We start from the raw sequence: 14423 nt of genomic DNA, 5'->3' as shown, positions 1-14423 counted from the left end.
TCATCCAAAATGTCTTTTGTCATAAAATCAGGAATAGAAATAGCACTAAACTTGTGATTTTATTGGTGTAAGGAACTGCTGACTGAGAAAACTTTAAAGGAGACAAAGACATTTTCCTGTAATATACAACATTTGGTAAACTGCTTAGGAAACGGAAAAGCTAAGGGACTTTCTCCCAGGGTAATATAACCAATATATGACACAAGAAATTTGAACCCAGATCATCTTAGGTCTAGAAAACACTCAGACCAATATAAAATAAATAAATTCTTTCAGTTCCTCCTATTTCTTTCATGATTCTCTACAAAGACTTAACTTTCTGATATTCTTGTCTTCCTTTAAGTCTCAGATAAAATTCCATCTACTAGCCTTCCTTATTCTTCCCAATTCTAGTGCTTTCCCTTTTTAACAATATTTCTTATTTATGTAGTATGTAGCTTGCTTTGTATATATTTGCTCATATATTATCTCCTCCATTAAATTGTAAGTTTTTTGAACTCTGGGACTGTCTTTTGCCTCTTTTTGTACTCCCAGTACTTAGCACAGTGTCTGATACATAGGAGACAATTATGAAGGAACTGGAGTTGGGAAAGGTCTTTGTCCCAGGCTGAAAAATTTAGAGAGTACAAACAACATCAGAAAAGCTTTCTCTACTTTGCCCCAAGGAGAGCAGTAAAGTAGATCAAGTTCCAGGGAATCTTTCTCTTTTGCTTCACCTACTAGATAACTAGGTAACATGGTAGATAGAATGCTAGACCTGGCTTAACTGAGTTCAAATCCAGTCCCGTATACTTGCTGTATGATTGTAGGCAAGTCATTTATCATTTAACTTAGTAGGAATACTTACCATCTTACCCACTTCTCTATCTTTGAAGCTTCCAATAATGAAATAGTGAACAGTATTGGTCCTGGAGTCAGAACTGTTTGTGTACAAATCCTTGTTGAAGAAACTTTTTCTCCTAGTGAAAGAGTCTATTAAATTTCAGATGCTTAATAATTGTGTGACACTGAGCAAGTCACTGAGCTTTGGTCTATAAATAGGAATAGTTGAAGCATTATCTCCCAGCCTTGCTGAGAGAACAAAATAAAATATTTCTAAAGCACTCTGCATACCTTGAAGCACTATGTAAATGGTATGCATTAATAGCTCTGTTCATTTACATTATAATTTAATAAATATACTTTATGTATAAACAATTACTCCATTGGAATCATGCAGAAAAATGGGGAGAAGGTGAAAAACTTTTTAGTTTAGGTACTAGAGTCATGTAATAAATTATGAGTTACTGTTAAGAACTTTCGTACACCAGGCTTAGGTGCTGAAAGGGCAATCCTAATACAAAGTACCACACATGCCCAGTTGATAATACTCATACTTTAGAACTGAAAGAAACTTAGTTGCCACTCACACATACAGAAGTTGCTTAATCCTGGAGCAGTACCAAGTCAATCAACACACTTCACTCTGACATTGTCATTTAGTGTCAAGAGAACAGATGAATTCACATTAGGATTTCAATTAATATTAGAAGAAAGAAGAATAAAGGAAAGAAAACACATATTTTTCAAAGTTACATATGAAAGTAAACTCAGTGATGCTTTTTAAACTACACATTTAGGTTGGGCCCCTGCTGTGGGAACGTCCCCTTCACTTTGTAACATTACTTTGATGGAATTCCAAGTTTCAATACCAGAAAGATGCCTTCCTTTGCCCTGGCAGCAAGAGTGAAAACAGCACTTTTTGTTTCCCTTATGCTCCCACCTGACTACCTGCCTACCATGAGGATTCATATGAAGAGCTGGCTACCAGGATGGGATCCCCTCAGAGGTTTTGATAAATAGGGATGTGACTTAGTGACTATGTGTGCAGGCCAGTCAGAGTTTATAATCTAGGATATGAGATCAGTCATTGACAACATTCTCTTGACTGAATCTTCTGAAAGGTTCTAATAGGGCTTGATATCTGTATCCTGAACTGCAGACTATATCCAGAGTAGAAGGGGAGGTTGATGAGATAGATGACAGTTTAATTTTGTGGAAACATTGGTTCAAAGGTTGAAGTATCTGAGTTCAAAATCCAGCCTTGCTATCAACATGTATAAAGTCCTTGGGCCTCGCCTTCAATGTCAACAAAATGATTCGAATGAGATGGCCTCTGTGGTTTACCTTTAAATAATCATGGGACCTACCTCACTGGGTTGGTGAGAGGATCTAATGAGATATGTAAAATGCTTTGCAAACCTAAAAGCCCAATCTAAATGCTATTATATTATCACTATTGTGATTATCATTATTGAGGATATGATCCAAAGATTCTCATTTGGTATGTATGGAGGCAAAAATTGACACAGGGATCACTATTAACTCTTCTCTTGGGATTGGAATCAGGCTTCTCCATAAACCCACAAGAGAAGACTTTGCTCATTGTGGTCATTGGTTCTGGTTTTAATCAGACTCACATCAGTGATATGGAATGGGGTGAGCAGGAAAGGGCGGTGAATTAGCTTTTGATTTGAGAACCACAACATTCTGAGTTTAAAATTTGTGCTGAACTTCCAAGAATTCCAGAAGACATATTTATCTCAGTTTGATCCTCAAACAGTCAATGTGAGACATTGAAAGCACATGCCATCTTCTCAAGCAGTCTGTGGTCTCCAGGGACACATGAACCAAGTGGGAAAAGAATGTGGGTTCAAAGAATTCATGGGTCTTCTACCTCTGCATGTGAAAAAGAAATGCAGTTGCAAAATGAAGGGAGCTTTAGGAATAGAAGACCTTTTATGTCCCTTCTTTCTGGTTTAAAATAAAATCATTTGATGAAAACAAAGGTGACCAGTTTTCTAAGAAAACATGATTCTACATCAGTATGTTAAGTGGTCTTAGAAGATACAGCTAGATTAGGGGGGGGAAGTCACATATTTTTCAATTAAGGCAAGTTAGATATGAAACTAAACTCTGTGATGCTTTTTAAAATAATACATATTTGTCTCAGAATCAGAAGGTCTCTGAATTGAAAGGAATTTTGGAGGTTGTCTAGTCAACCAGCATTCGAAAGCCTAAGGCAGTAATAATAATAATAATAGTTCTATATTAAACAAAAATCATGTTCTCCTATTGGGCCAAAGTTTCCATCTGTTTTCCACAGCAGTAGCCTAAACATCTAACCCCTTACCTTCTTTATTATAGTGTTTATGTTCTGTCTGTACTAACCACAAGGTTAGAGTATTGGGAGTTTAAAAGGACCTCCGAAAACTGACCTAATCCAAAGGAGTCAAATATACCCACAACATCCACAAGTGGGCCCAAGACAGATTAAAATGTAAATGGGAAATAGTTAACAAAATAAAAATATAATAAAACACATATCACATCTAAAAATAATGTCAATTTGGAACCACAGGGTTCCTTATACATGGATTTTGGCCAGTGATACTAGTACCCTACCCCAACACACCCATTTTTCAGAAGTGGGAATAAAGGCCCAAAAAAGCAAAGGGCTTTGCCCAGAGTAACACAGGTATTAACTAACAGAACTGAGATTTGAATTCCAGTCTGCTGAATCCAAATATTCGATTCTTTTCCAACACATTAGGTGCCTCTTTAACAATACTGTAAGATGACAGCAGTTTTAATATTCTAACCCCATCTGTTTCCTTCTTTCAGCCCTTTGTTGCCTATAATTCTCAATGCATTGTTCATATCCCATGGGCAATATAGGGCCTCACACACAAGAAGGAAGAAGTCAACCAGGGTGTGGTTCCATTAGATAGAATTTGTGTTTTATATTGAAGGCGGTCCTCATAATAAACGGGTCTGAATGGCTTCTCCACTATAGATGCTTTGTTGTCTCTTAACATGTGACCTTCAGCTAGTGCACTTCCTACACTCCACATATGTGCTTTGTATCCTTCTCATGTGGTGGATAATAATGTCTTTGATTGTACTGTTCGCATCCATATTGAAGAAATTTATTCAGTCTCTTTGCTGGAGGATTTTTCCATTGTCTTCTTGACCTGCATTAATTTAACTTTTTTTTTTCTTCCTAGATTAATAAAATAGACAGCATTGCCTTTCTTTTGGTTCTTCCTAAGAATTCTAGTTTCTTAAGGTCTTCCTGGTATGAGTCTCAACCTTAAAATTGTGTCTGTATTTCATGGAATATCTGAGAGTAATAAAAAGATAAAAAATATAAATATAAAGATAGACAAAATAATAATAAAAAATATAAAGATAAAGATAGAAAGAGATTGGAGTCAGATTGATAAAGGCTTTAAATGCCATCAAATTGTTAATATAATCCTATTCTTGAGAATTAAAGAACTCTAGTCCAACTCACTGATTTTACAGATGTGAAAACAGAAACCTTAAGAGATTAAAATAACTTGTCCAACGTGATCCAAGGAGTAGAGAGTAAAATAGTTGTTGACAACTGAGGGTTGAATTTTTCAGCAAAGAGAATACTCATGTAATGTAGAGGGATTATACTCTATATAGGTAAAAGTAGTGGTTGCATGAATTAAACCCTAAATCCATGCAATTGTTACTTTTCTTATTGTTTTAGTCATTTTTTTGTTTGTTTGGTGGGGGGGGTTTGTCTTTTGTTTTTGTCTTTTATTTTTGTTTTTGTTTTTGGTCTCTATAGACTTCACAGAAGTGTCTTAAATAATTAAGATGTTGTCCCATTGGGTTAAACTGATCTCAGGCAGTTCCTATTAGCTCTGTTGATAAAGTTCTGGGAAACTGCATGAGTCTATGTTCCATTGATTTGAGAATGGCAAGTAAAGGAGCTATTAAGGAAAATTTTAGGAACAATGATATTAGCTTAAGTTTAAAATTTTAACTAGAATAAAAGGAGGGATATGGATTAGGTACACAAATGTAAGCAACCTAAGCTCCAAATAACTTCAATAAAACTTCCATAAAATGAGGAATATACTTAGCAGAATAAATTGGCAATAGTTATTAATTCAAAATACAGCAGGGAAAAACTGGCTTGACTTAAAAGTAGTAAGACAGTTGGCTCAGGTGGAAGGCATGGGATTATACAAGACAAAGCATAACACTTTTAAAATGTGGATGAGGGAAAATTGTTTAACTTTATTGCAATCACAAAAATATATATACTAGAAATTATATATCATTCAATGCCCTGTAGAAGGAGCCAGGAGACCCAGGAACCTAGAGGAGACATTTTCATGCATGAAAGCAAAAGTGAAGCATAAATGTGGAGACAAACGAAAACTAAGGCAAGAAATGAAATATCTGAGTCAATGGGGTCATTATTTAGGTAGGCAAGTAAGGGACCTTTGATTTCCATAAAGCAAGTAGTAGGAAAATTAAATAGATTTAATAATAAAGGGAAGTTGGGTATCTTTAGCGCTATAATTAGCAGTACCACAGTAGTTTTCATGATTTTTGTAAGATTAATGGAATAATTTTATTTCTGCGTTTGTGGTTCTTGTCATTAATTCTTCCTTGTATGACAGTCATTTGATTGTAAAGGTTTCCTTGGAATTCATTCCCAAACTGTTCTTCATTGTTTTGTAGGGGTTTTTTAATGCCTCCAGGATGACAGGAAGGTTTGAAAGATTGGTATCAAATCTGTTTCCTTAAGATTTCATAGATCTAGAACTGAAAAGCCACTTAGTTCAGTCCCCTCATTTTCCAATTGCGAAAATGAGGTCCAGAGATGGAATTTGAACCCAAGGTTTCCAAGATAAAACAAGTACTCTGATGACTCTGGAAGAGAGAGTGAAGTTGATGACTTTGCATAGTTCCCCCTCAGTCAAATCTAATTCACTTACAAGTTGAGACATCATCTTCCTGTTGTCATTGGTTCTCTTTAGTAATGAAAGATGCACCACAACAACAATTAAGAAAAAACAAATAAAATGAGTCTCCTACACCTGTTTTAATAATTTGTTTCAGGAATAAACTCAATTATGAGTTTAGACAATTCCTGATTCTCCTTGTTCTCAGTGCTTCCTTCTTACTTATGTGTCTTAGCAGTTTACCTAAATATATATATATATATATATATATATATATATATATATATATATACATATACATATATGTATATATATGTATATGTATATATGTGTGTGTATCTTGTATGTATACATGTATTTGTATATGTGTGAATATATATATATATATATATTTACATGTATATATAGCCTTTATTCATTTATCTGTGAATAATCCTTTATCTACCCCAGTATAATAAACCATATCTGTATATGTTTCTATATGTATCTGTATATATATTCATCTATCTATATTCATTTATCTGTGAACAATCCTTTATCTCTCCCTTATCCAGTAGAATCAATAAATATTAATAAACAATAAATAAACAATATATATTAATAAACAATAAATATTAAGCATTTATTATGTGTGAGACCTGAGATACAAAAGAGGCAAAATACAATTCTTACCCTAAAGGAGTTTACAATCTTTTAAATTTTTTGTTTAAATTTTAATAATATTTTATTTTTCCATTTACTAGTAAGAATAGATTTCAACATTCATTTTTGTAAGATTTTGAGTCCCATTTTTTTCTCTCTCCTTCCCTTAACTCCCCTTTTGTTGTTGTCCAGTCATTTCATTTGTGTTCAACTCTTTGTGACTCTAATTGGAGTTTTCTTGCCATAGATATTGGAGTGGAATGTCATTTCTTTCTCCAGCTCGTTTTACAGATGAGAAAGCAAACAAACAGGATTAAGTGACTAGTTACAACTCGTATATGAGACCAGATTTGAACTCAGGATGATAAGTGTTCCTGATCCCAAGTCTGGTACTCTATATAGTATACCACCTACTGCCCTGACAGATATTCTGGCATAGAGGCAGGGCTTCATGATTTTTATTCACTCATTCATTCATTCATGTATTCATTCTTGTGAGGGAAGGGCTTTGTAAACTTTATGATACCATAAGGAAGTAGTAGATCCGCATAGAAAAACAACTCAGAAAAATAGAAGTAGAATAAAGCCAAATGAAATCAGAGAATAGTTACTAGTCCAATTGAACTGAACCTTAGAACTGATGAAAGGGCTAATGTGAAACAAGGTTGAACAAGGCCTTGTACAGTAGGAAAGATCATTAGATATGAGCTTATGGCTACTAGGTCAATGTTCACCATCTATGTCATCTCAGGTTAGTCATTTCATGCCATTCTCTCATTTCTTCATTTATGAAAGGGATTGGATGATGTGACCTCTAATCTCTTTCAGGTGTAATGTTGAAGTTTGTGAAAAAAAAAAATTTACTTTATCTTATGAGCAAAAAAATCTCCCAATAGTGTACTAGAGTAAGAAGAGTCCTGAAACTGAAGAAAATCTAGATGAAAATCCTTTCTTTTATGCTTTCTAGAAGTGTATCCAAGAGCAAGTCAATTAATAAAGCATATACTAAGTGGCACATTAAGTAGAACACTGGACCTGGAGTCAAGAAGACCTGAATTCAAATCCAGCGTTAGCCACTTAATAGTTGGATGATCTTGTCACATAACCTCTGTTTGCCTTAGTTTCCTCATCTGTTAAATGGAAATAATAAAAGTACCTATTTCCCAGGGTTGTGAGGATCACATGAGATAATTATAAAGTGCTTAGCACAGTGCCTGGCATGAAGAAATACCCATGCGTGTTATTATCATTATTGTTATATACCAAATGTGCTAAGCTTTAGGAATACAAAAAAGTGTTGGGAGGCAGGAGTTATCTGTCCCTGTCCTCAAAAAATTCACATTCTAATGTGAGAGACAATCCCTAAGTAACTAGATAGTATAAAAAATAGGAAGATTTTTCAGAGGAGAATTTATTTAATCTTTCTATATCTAATTTTCCTCATCTCCAAAATAGGGATGCTAATAATAGTAGCAGTCTTTTCATCCCACATGACCTCTCCATTGAACTTCCTCATCATCTCCAGAGATTTACCTTCCTGCAAGATCAAATAAACTCTGAAATTTAGATCTCCTCAGTACTCCCTATTATGATCAGTTTTTCATGATCACTCTTTCTCTTTGACTAGAGAGGGTAAAGGTTCGACAGCAGAGAGCTCCTCTCAGACCTTCTGTTTAAGAAGGGACCAATGTAGATTGCTCACCATTGAAAGCTTCATCATATCCCCAAGCAGCCAAGTTTCTTCCTCCCGAGAAATTTTCAGGTTTTTGTATGTTATCTTCCCTTGTTATATTGGACTTCTTCAGGGTAGATACTGATAACTTTCTTTGTATCCCCAGCACATGGCACAATGTCTGGCACATAGCAGGCATTTAATAAATGCTTATCAACTGACTTACTGACAGTACCTACTTCATAGGATTATTTTAAGAGATGGTAGATAGAAAATTCTTTGTAAACCTTAAAGGGCCATATGAATGTCAGTTAAGAAATGTAATACATAAACTCTGAGGATTTTTAGCACCAATTCCATAAGTTAGTGGCAGTAGATACATGAAAGGTACCCACAAAATAATACAAGCATGATTCTGAGAACTCATACTCTCTGACTTTTAAATTCTCCATTCTTCCCAGTGTATCATAAATATTGTTTAGTCATTTTCAGTCACGTATAACTCTTCATGAACTCCTTTGAAGTTTTCTTGGCAGAGAATCTGAAGTGGTTTGCCATTTTCTTCTCCAGTTCATTTTGCAGATGAGGAAACTGAGGTAAACAGGATTAAGTAAATTATCAAGGAACCCAGCTAAGATTTTAACTCAAATCTTCTTAACTACAGGCCCAGCACTCTAGCCACCATCTTTCCCACAATACTCTGGTGTCTCTCATCTCATAAACAAGAGATAAATTTGAAAGATAAGAACAAAAACAAAAAGACAAGGCTATCCTGAGCTTCCCAGGAGTCATTTCAGAATAATAATTCCTTTTCTTTCACTTAAATATAATACAGCTAAAAAGCAACATTTTGGGCCTCTCAATCCCTGAAAGTCATCCATGGATTATAAGGAGTAAGGGGAGAAATTTTGTTAGTGGAAGAGATAAATTGGCATGCAAACTAAAATGAACATCCCCATTTAATATCTTCCTTATTCTGAGCTGATATTTCAAGCCAATTATAACCATTAGAAAATGAAAAAAAAAAAAAAAACTATTCCTATAGATTGAGTTACATGTAGATATGAATCACTTACTCCAGAATGCAATGACTTGCCTCATGAAACAGTTTCTCAGTACTTGATACATTCAAATGGAGACTTAAATGATCCCCACTTTGTGGTATTATTGAGAATGCATTCTTCAGGTAAGGGGTAGGACTAGATGGCTCATAACAGTAATAACAGCTAACATTTATTTTGTGCTTTTTAGGTTTTCAAAATTATGTGTATATATATGTATATATGTTATCTCAAAAATATGTTATATATACATATATAGATATATGTGTGGATACATAAAATCATGTGTTTTGCATAGCAGTCTGTGAAGTAGATACCATTGCAATGTGATACCATTACAAATGAGACAAGAATTAAATGACTTGATCAGTGTCACACAGCTACTAAATAGCTGAGTCAAGATTTAAATTTAGCTCCTCCTGACTCCAAATACAATATTCTATCTATTGAGATGTTTAATTATATTTAAGACTCCTTCTAATTCTAATGATCCCCAAAGTCATTTGCTCAGGAGTCAAATTGCCTCCTGTTTTCTGAAACAAGGAAGAAGAAAAGTGGTAAACAGCTTGATCTCACTTTATAACTTTGGAAACTGAGGCTGATAATGGTTACAGGGTTACATGTCTTACCCAGGGTCACATAACAGGTCTTCCTATTCCAACTCCTACCCTCTACTAGTTAACTTTGTTGGGTTTCAGTTTATTTATCTATGAAATCGAGAGGGCTGAACTGATGATTTGAACTGAAATGAATGATCTCTCCAACTCTAGATCTACTCTTCATAAATGGCCTGCCATTGTATGAATTTTCCCAAATTGTTAAATAGAAATATTTTCTTACAAATTACAGTCTACAAATCCTATATTTGAATGGTGAAAACTCTAAGAAGTGAAATTATTCAACGGTATAGAGTTATAAGCAGTAGGAATATATTAGGGATAATGGTATAACATTAAGAAATGAAATAGTTTTCTGAACATATAAAAGAATTGCTTTATCATAAATTATGGATTATGAAATAGTCCCCAAAGGAATTATGGCAATTCCCTTCACTAGAGACATTTAAAATTAGATTCAAAGAAAAACTTGAGAGAATACTAGAAAGAAAACTCCCACACTAACAAATATGAAACAGATGAATTTTCAGACTTGTCTATCTCTAATTTATGTGACTGTTATTTATCTGATTCATTGAAAATAATTTGGTATTCTAAACCCAGGGATCACAAGTTTAGAAAAAAAATGTAAATCAACAGTTCTTAATAATAGAACCAAAGCCTTGTGGGATTTGTGACATATGTGACAAAGAATTTAAGACAGAAACTGTCAGCTTCATATTTTACATTTCCCATTGATAGAGGGAGAGAGTTCTAGTGATCATTTTTAGAAAGTGTCCTGATTTCAGACTCCCCACAATTCATCTTAAGACTGTTAACATGAGAACTGCAGCTGATTGCAATTGCCATGATGATGCATAGGGAGAAATGTGATTTCTGGGGTAACAGGCTTCCCAACATTGAAAAACTTTAAAGATTAAAGTCAACACCTTAAATTATCCTCACAATGGAATAGGAAGCTGGAGCTGCCTATGGAGCACAGGTGTAATCAACTCCATATGTCCCACACCCTGGAGCAGATGGGAGGCTTCAGTCAATGAGTTCTTCCAACAGAATACCAAGGTAGGCCTGGGGGATGGCTAGAGCCTTGGAGACAGTTGGGAAAAACCCAAATTAGCTATTTTTTAGCTATGTGCTTCAAGGTAACCCACTGGACCTCCCTCAGCTTCTATTTACCCACACCTAAGATAGGGATAGCAATAGCAATTTTCTAATAGGGTGGTTGTGAGCAGCAAATGAAGTAATATATGCAAAGTGGTTTGCAGCTTTTCAAATGCTCTATAAATGTCAGTTCTTATTTCATTTTGAAGTTTGCAAAAGCATATTTTACTGAAGGGAAGTTCATATCAGAGGAGGAAAAAAGAAGATAAAACTTTGTGCTAAAAGTAAAAGGTGTCAAAAATGGGTAGGAAAGATGGAGAACTCTGGAAGGATCCATAGGTCTGAAGCTGTAAGTTACCTTTGAAGTCTCTCAATTTACAAATGAAAAAACTGATACCTAGAGAAGTTGTCATTTACCCAAATTCACACAGATAGGGAAAAAGTGCACATCCTCTGATTCCAGTTTCAGAATTCTTTTCACTATATGTAGTATATAGAGTTCCGGGGCCTGATGTTAACATATCTGGCCTTGGACATTTAATGACCATAAGGCCCTTGGCAAGTCCCTTAACCTCTGTCTCACTTCCCTCATATGTAACATGAAGATACTGTTTTAGACCTATCTCCCACAGTAGTTGGGATAAAATGACTTATACTGTTGTATTACCATATAGGAAAGAGACTTAGAGAAAGGTTACATCAACTGAGCAATTTAGTTGTACAAAATAAGATATTGAACCTTTGAAATGATAAACTGATAATAAATCACCCCCAAACAAGAGGTGGATCAAAGGTAACTTCAAGTACTGAATTTGAATTATTTTTTTAACCAATGAGAAATTTATTTTATAAAAATGTTTTTTTAAATGTACCCCCCCAAAAAAAACAACAATCAAAGACAAATAAAAAGAATCTGCATCAATTTGTTAGACTGTGAATGAGCATTCTTAATGAGTTAGTTCATATTAACTTCTCTTTCCCAAAGGAGTTTTCTACCATTTTCATAAGGGAGTCTTCACTTTCCCCAGAATAAAGAGGAAATAAGATCCTCTGGAGTCTAGAGAGATACTCATTTCTGAGAAGAAAGACCTTGCTATCTCTAGCCAAAACATGTCAATGAGGAGCATGCAATGGGAGGACCAAGAAATCGGTTGATTTCACCATCCCTAGCCAACTGGGGAGATGATGGAGGGACATTATATTTCAGGATAGGAAATAAAAGACTCATTCCTGCATCTATAAGGAACTGCCTCAGGTGAATCACCTGTTTCTTGGAAGAACCAACTAATAAATAAATAAACCAATTAATTTCATTGACTCCTGAATTTTTTTCTATCTTTGCAGCATATTCATAACATATGTAAATCATGTTTGTAGTTTAAGGTTTTGCAAACCTTAAAAGTTCTCTACAAATGCTAGACTTTACTGTACCATAATATTCCTAATTAGATAAAATCTGCAAATGTTCTTGGTTAAAGACAAGCAAGTTCTCAAAACTGGAGGCTAACAATTAATAAATTAGTTACTGTTAGATAGCAAGGCTTGTAGGTGAATCTAATCACATTAGAAATTCTAATCTTTTATATGGATTTAAGAAAAAGGGTGCAAAGGATTCTGAGAGGAGAAACTCAACCTGCTCCTTCCTGAAAAACAATCCCTGCAAACCTCACACCTCATTAAATGGAAAGGACTGAATCAAAGTGTGAAACTTCTAAAACAACATTTTATCCATTTAATATCTCTGAAAATAGACAACACATTTCTGCAAGCAGATAATCTTCAGAAAACCAAGCTGAGAGTAAATGCAAATTTTCAAATGGGAAACTTGGATCAAACAAATCAGTGGTAACTTGGGCATGTGAAAGTCAATTCACTGAACTGGGCACAGTTTTGTCTCAGCCACTGACATGTGGGAAAATTTATGTAGTAAAGTATATACTTATAAAATTTCAACCCATATTTAGTGGGGGAAACAATTTATTATACCAAAAAAAATCATAAATGCACTACAGATGGTAATGCTTTTTTCCCCTGCTTTTGGCAGGACCCCTCTAACTGAATGATTTTCTTTGCTTAAGATAAAATGATTAACTCAGGTTAGTTCACATCTATTTGGGGTGTTTAATCAGGTAAAATCATGGATCCCAGTCCTTATCCTTAATTCCATGATGAAAACTCTGTAACAGTCCAATTATTTCACAAGTTCCAATTTAACATCATAAAATGCAGGGATTCTTCACTTTCCCCAAAATAAAGAGGGAATAAGATCCTCTGGAGTCTAGCGGCATACTCATTTCTGGGAGGGAATGACTTTGCTACCTCCAGTCAAAATGGCCTGTAAGCTGTTACATGAACCTTTCCCACACATCTCTACTTCCCTACTTTTGCCCATCCTGGTCCAGATGCCTCTATTGGCTCCCTTCACAAACCAACTCAACATTACTATGTGCCAAGGGAGTAAGCTCTACTTCTCCATCTGTGAAATTCCAGCACATCTTTCAAAATCCGAATCAAATGCTACTTCCTCAGTCTAGCTTAAACTGTTCTATTTGGCATTCTAGCTCTTTGTGTGCTAAAAAGGTGTAAAGGAGGTGTTAAGGAGTTTTCCTACAACCAGACAACATGGTGAGAAGTTCTTCAATCTCTGAATGGCACATTTGCAACTTTTTAAAGATATGATCCTTTCAGACCTTGGCCCAGCCTAAAGAACATGTGTTTATACTTCTTTACTCTTTTAGGAGGTGTGAATAAATTCCTCAATCAACTGGAAGGATCAAGAGAGGGCCCTGGTTACCTCAAGAAGCAAGAACATACTCTGAGTCAGTCATCCAGAAGAGAGTCATCCATGGAGAAAGAATTAAGCTCTTGAGAGTGACTTTCTCATCTTTTCACTTGATATGCTTGCAAATTATAGTATAGGGAAGGAAGATTTTTCTTCCTTCCCTTACTCTTTACCCTTCCAACTTCATCAGCAATGATGTCTTGCAGCAAAAAGACTTGTCCAGTAGGAAATGCTCTGTTTGTTGAGAGCAGGTCCAGAATATTGAGATGCAGAGAAGAGCGGGAACCCAGCTGAGTGACCTGCCCCAGCAAGAAAGCTATCCTTGGGAGGAACAAATGGGACCAACATGAGAAAAGAAACATCAGGGCCCTTCGGTGTCATGGGTATGAGCTGCTTCAGCAATCACATCTTCCCTACATGTGCCTCTGTAGTTACATTCTCTCCATCTATGCCCACAGATTCTTTATATTTGTGGGAGAGTTTGCCCCAGGTTTATGAGAATATTGTATTACTACTAGCTCATTTTATGCCATTTAAATAAATGCTTTTATTTCAAGCTGAGTGGTCAACTGGGGCTTGTGAGTTATAGTTTTAAAAATACAGACTTCACCCACCCACCCATAGTACCCTGAACCTACTGAAACAGTGATATCTCTTGGGAAACTCAACCTGTGAGTTAGAGATGGGGGTGGTCCTAAAGGAGTGCTAAGCTCCCCTGCTAAATAATGAGGATTCTTGGCAAATACCATGCCAATTCTAACAGTTCCTAAGGAACAG

This window comes from Sminthopsis crassicaudata, chromosome 4 (assembly GCF_048593235.1).
Source record: "Sminthopsis crassicaudata isolate SCR6 chromosome 4, ASM4859323v1, whole genome shotgun sequence".
NCBI classification, from domain to species: Eukaryota; Metazoa; Chordata; class Mammalia; order Dasyuromorphia; family Dasyuridae; genus Sminthopsis; species Sminthopsis crassicaudata.
This window is presented reverse-complemented; position numbering follows the sequence as displayed.